The following is a 6,271-nucleotide window of genomic DNA, read 5'->3' as shown; positions in this document are numbered from 1 at the left end:
TGTGTATATGTCAAGGCTAGTGGGAGTATAGTTAGCTTTTTGGTATTGTATGTGGATGACATACTCCTCATAGGAAATGACATCCCAACTCTACAGGAAGTTAAGTCCTGGCTTGGGAAGTGTTTCTCTATGAAGGACCTAGGAGAAGCTGCCTATATTCTAGGGATAAGGATCTTGAGAGACCGGAGTAAAAGACTAATTGGACTTAGTCAGAGTACCTACTTGGATAAGGTGCTGAAGAGATTCGGCATGCAGGACTCCAAGAAAGGAGAGTTACCCATCCAGAGTAACGCCATATTGAGTAAGACACAAAGCCCTAGTACTGAGGCTGAGATAGCAGAAATGAGTCGAATACCTTATGCTTCGGCTGTAGGATCGATCATGTATGCTATGACGTGTACTCGACCTGATGTAGCCTTTGCTTTGAGCATGGTTAGCAGGTATCAGGGGAACCCTGGCAAGGCACACTGGACTGCGGTAAAGAATATCCTCAAGTACCTACGGAGGACTAAGGACTGGGTCCTTACCCTCGGTGGGAGTGAAGACTTGAGAGTTGTAGGGTATAATGATGCTAGCTTTCAGACTGATAGGGATAATTTCCGCTCTCAGTCAGGCTGGGTCTTTACCTTAAACGGAGGAGTAATTTCTTGGAAGAGTTCCAAGCAAGAGACAGTGGCTGATTCAACTTGCGAATCAGAGTATATAGCAGCTAGCGAGGCAGCAAAGGAGGCGATATGGCTGAAGAACTTCATTGGAGACCTTGGAGTTGTACCAGCTATTAAAGAGCCAATGGAAATTTTCTTTGATAGTGAAAGTGCAGTTGCCTTAGCCAAGGAACCAAGGGATCACGGGAGATCCAGACACATCGACAGAAAATACCATTTCATCAGACATCGAATAGAAGAAGGACTCCTCGTGGCAAAGAGGGTATCATCGGATGAGAATCCAGCAGATCCCCTCACGAAGGGACTGACTCAGGTTAAGCATCTCCAGCATGCTCGGAGCATAGGGCTGAAGGATGATATTAGATTTAGTAGTTAGATAACCTTGAAATTTGTAAAGTGTAATTGGCATTAGATGATGAATAAAAGGTGTTTTATTTATGAGTAAAGTGTTGCTATCTCTTGTCGATCGTTTACTATATTTCTTTTGCATGTTTTGACTTCCAGAATAATTATGTTTGGTATATCATATTATTCGAACCTCCACAGTCGGTCATATGTTGGAAGTAGGTATGAATCAAGACTGTCATGATTGGTTGCAGAGGTCTAAGTTGTTGGACATCGCTACAACACTCATGAGTGCTCATAAGTTTTGAGCATTGGACTCAACCCACGCTCACTGGAATCACTTCATGGAATTTATCTCGAGTGATCGTGAGACGGTAATATCATATAAGTCTTCAAACCTAGAGATATGATTTGTTACTTATGAGTTGGTTATGCATTGATTGTACGAAAACGCATTGGTAACTCGATGTTATAAAACGTGCTCTTATGTATAATTCAATGAGTGGTAGAACAAACATATGAGTCGAAGTTTATCTGTTCCTTCTTGGATTAGAAGCTGATATCTGGGCCCCTCGATGATTTTGTTTTGACCTATGTACCGGGCCCGGTCAGAACTAAGTTGATGTGTTCAATTAAGTTCTTTGTCAAACAAATCGGAAATCGGGAAACAAACTGCTGGACAATAAGTAAGACATTGTTCCATGTATTTGTCCGGCTGATATCTAGAACAGAGGATTATATGATCACTTATCTTAAATGGCGTATCATTATCTTCTCATTTCCGAGAGACCTTGAAAGAGCTACGATTGCCGATCGGTTCCTGAAGTATTGTAGTTATAGTTATTAGACTTATCCAAGTGGGAGACTGCTGGATAAGGTGTCTAAGTCCATAACTATTTCTGGTATGTACTTGACCCGACCCGGCATGGTCCATTTGGGTTGCATGGCACCATGCAATTGGATAAACTAAAATGAGAGAAATAACACTTATGGTTTATTAATATATTATAAGTTCTAATATATTAATAATATTATTTAATTAGTTTGATCAAGAATTAATTAAGTGATCAAAAGATAACTAATTAAATATATGGGTAGATTATGTAAATCTTCCATATCTTATATAGTGGGCTAAGAGGCTCCATGGATTATCAAGTTGGGTTCCACCCATAGGATGCTCCATGGGAGTTACAAACCCATGGGTCATGGAAATGAAGAGTCATGACACATTAGGGTTTACATGGTGTAACCCTACATGTGTCAACACTATATAAGAAACCCATTCTCCACCAAAATAGGCTACACATAAGAAACAAGAGTGCTAGGCTCACAAGGTTTCAAGGATCATAATCAACAACAAGGTAAGTTATTCTATCTTTCATTCAAGTTAAAAATGTTCCCCATGTATGCTAGATAGGAATATAACCTTGGAATTCAACTTTGCATGATAATTAGACAAACATAGATCCAAGGTTATTAGGGTTGCATGTACACTTAGGAAGTGTTAGAATGCTCAAAACTCATCAATAACAACCCGAATGAAGGATGGTGAACCCATCACGGACCACACGCAGAAAATACAAAGGTATGTGGACCGTTTACTGAAGCTGAATGTGAACTTCCCTGAGGAGATAGCAATAGACATCATTTTGCACTCCTTGCCATCGTGTTATGATCAATTCCGCATGACATATCACATGAACAAGGAAGAAGTCACCCTCAGCAAACTTCAAGGACACTTGAAGACCGCCGAAAGTGGTCTAAAGGGTAAGTCAGTTGTTACTACTCCTACTCCTACTCCAACTGCGGCCAATGTCTTGGCAATCGGGCATGGCAAAGGGAAGAAGAGAAAGAACCCTTCTAAGGGTACCAAGGGTAAGACCCTTGAAGGCTCCTCTTCAATCAAAACTAAGAAAGGTTTTGTCACTCCTTCTGCTAACCCTAATGAGGCTGAATGCTTCTATTTCCATGAAAAGTCGCACTGGAAGCGAAACTGCCCAAAGTACCAGCAAGATTTGAAGGATGGGAAAGTAAAACCCAACCATGCAGGTATATACACTATATTGTCTAATAACTCACCTCATTCTAAGTCTTGGGTCCTTGATACAGGTTGTGGTATTCACATATGTTGTGATTTGCAGGGACCAAAAAGAAGTGAGAATGTGGAGCAGGGAAAGATAAACTTGATCATGGGAAACAGGAAAGCTTAACCAGTCACCAAGATAGGAGTTTATTCCTTAGTGCTAAATAGTGGGTTTACATTAGATTTGAATAAATGTTATTATTCACCAGAAATGGCAAGAAATGTTATTTCCTTTCATGCATTGTATAAACAAGGTTTTACCTTTTATTTTGATAATAATAATGGTAGTATTGATGCTTTCTTTAATAATGTTCTTTATTTTAAAGCATTACCTTGTGATGGCGTGTATGAAACTGTATCTGTTGTAGATAATCTAGAAAATAATGTATTGTGTATTAACTCTTCCACTAGCTTAGATAAAGCATCCTTATGGCATTGTCGTCTTGGACATGTAAGCAAGAAACGCATAGGCCAACTCCAAAAGGATAGAGTCTTGGAGTCATTTGACCTAAAGTCAGATGATAGTTGTGAATCTTGTTTGCTTGGTAAAATGACAATGTCACCTTTTACTGGCACTTGTGCTAGGGGTGAAGGTTTGTTGGACCTCATACACACGGATGTGTGTGGACCTTTCAGAACCGCCACAAGAGATGCTAATCGGTTCTATGTGACTTTTACTGATGATTTTAGTAGATATGGATATGTCTACCTAATCAAGCATAAGTCAGAAACCTTTGAGAAATTCAAAGAGTTTAAGCAAGAAGTGGAGAATCAGTTGGGCAGGAACATTAAGATGCTTCGATCCGATCGTGGTGGTGAGTATCTTAGTACTGAGTTCCTTGACTATCTTAAGGAATGTGGGATTGTCTCACAATTGACACCTCCTAGGACACCACAGTTGAATGGTGTAGCTGAGAGGCGCAATCGGACCTTGTTGGACATGGTTCGTTCCATGATGAGTCGAGCTTCGCTACCAATCTCATTTTTGGGGTATGCCTTAGAGACTGCCGCCCATATCCTTAATCTAGTCCCTACAAAGAAGGTTGCCAAAACACCTCACGAGGTGTGGACTGGAAAAGTTCCCAATCTAGACCACATCAAGATTTGGGTTTGCGAGGCTTTCGTGAGACGCGAGACTCACGATAAGCTAGAACCCCGAAGCGAAAGGTGTATTTTCATCGGCTACCCACAGAAATCCTTTGGTTACATCTTCTACAGACCCAGTGATAATGTGGTCTTTGTAGCAAGAATAGGATTCTTTCGAGAGAGAGAGAATTCATGAGCCAAGGAGACAGTGGGAGGCAAATTGACCTTGAGGAAATTCAAGATTCAAGTGGTGAAGTAACCTCAAACCCTAGCCCTCAACCTGAGGAGGAAACTCATGTTGAGCCGACTGAAGAATCTATACCTCTGAGGCGTTCCACCAGAGTTAGGAATGCACCTAAGCATTATTATGGTTTTCATATTATTGCAGAAGGTGAGACACTTATCAATGATAACACACTGGTAAATCTGGATGAGCCTAACAGCTACACGGAATCCATGGCAGGCCCTGAGGCTGCTAAATGGAAAGAGGCTATGGATAGCGAGATACAGTCCATGTATGACAATCAAGTTTGGAACTTGGTTGACAATGTACCTGATCGTAAGATAGTTGGGTGCAAATGGATCTTCAAGAAGAATACCGACATGGATGGTAATGTACACACTTATAAGGCACGACTGGTTGCAAAGGGTTATTCTCAAACTCCGGGAGTTGATTATGATGAGACCTTTTCACCAGTGGCCAAGATTAAGTCTATTAGGGTTCTGTTAGCCATTGCTGCATTTCATGATTATGAAATATGGCAAATGGATGTCAAAACCGCTTTCCTTAATGGAAAGTTGGCTGAAGATGTTTACATGGTTCAGCCAGAGGGTTTTGTCAGTACAGAGTACCCCAGTAGAGTGTGTAAGCTCGAGAAATCCATTTATGGATTAAATCAGGCACCTCGCAGATGGAATCTTTGCTTTGAGGAGAAAGTCAAAGAATTTGGCTTTTCAAGGAGTGAAGATGAATCTTGTGTATATATCAAGGCTAGTGGGAGTATAGTCAGCTTTTTGGTACTGTATGTGGATGACATACTACTCATAGGAAATGACATCCCAACCCTCCAGGAAGTAAAGTCCTGGCTTGGAAAGTGTTTCGCTATGAAGGACCTTGGAGAAGCTGCCTATATCCTAGGGATAAGGATTTTGAGAAACAGGAGTAAAAGACTAATTGGACTTAGTCAAAGCACCTATGTGGACAAAGTGTTGAAAAGGTTCAACATGCATAACTCAAAGAAAGGAGAGTTACCCATCCAGAGTAACACCAGATTGAGTAAGACACAAATCCCTGGTACAGAGGCTGAGATAGCAGAAATGAGTCGAATACCTTAGGCTTCAGCTGTAGGATCGATCATGTATGCTATGACGTGTACTCGACCTGATGTAGCCTTTGCTTTGAGCATGGTTAGCAGGTATCAGGGGAACCCTGGCAAGGCACACTGGACTGCGGTAAAGAATATCCTCAAGTACCTACGGAGGACTAAGGATTGGGTCCTTACCCTCGGTGGTAGTGAGGACTTGAGAGTTGTAGGGTACAGTGATGCTAGCTTTCAGACTGACAGGGATAATTTCCGCTCTCAGTCGGGCTGGGTCTTTACTCTAAACGGAGGGGAAATTACTTGGAAAAGTTCCAAGTAGGAGACAGTGGCTGATTCCACTTGTGAATCAGAGTATATAGCAGCAAGCGAGGCAGCAAAGGAGGCTATATGGCTAAAGAACTTCATCGGAGACCTTGGAGTTGTACCAGCTATAAAGGAGCCAATGGAAATTTTCTGTGACAGCAATAGTGCGGTTGCCTTATCCAAGGAACCAAGAGATCATGGGAGATCCAGACACATTGACAGGAAATATCACTTCTTCAGACATCGAATAGAAGAAGGAATCCTCGTGGCAAAGAGGGTATCATCGGATGAGAACCCAGCAGATCCCCTCACGAAGGGACTGACTCGGGCTAAGCATCTCCAGCATGCTCGGAGCATAGGGCTGAAGGATGATATTAGTTTTAGTAGTTAGATAATCTTGAAATTTGTAAAATGTAATTGACATTTGATGATAAATAAAAGCTGTTATTAATGAGTAAAGTGTTGCT

Source organism: Lactuca virosa, chromosome 1 (genome assembly GCF_052849685.1).
Source record: "Lactuca virosa cultivar CGN04683 chromosome 1, Lactuca_virosa_CGN04683_v6, whole genome shotgun sequence".
NCBI lineage: Eukaryota > Viridiplantae > Streptophyta > Magnoliopsida > Asterales > Asteraceae > Lactuca > Lactuca virosa.
The sequence above is the reverse complement of the archived record's forward strand: the minus strand, read 5'-3'. Positions refer to the sequence as shown.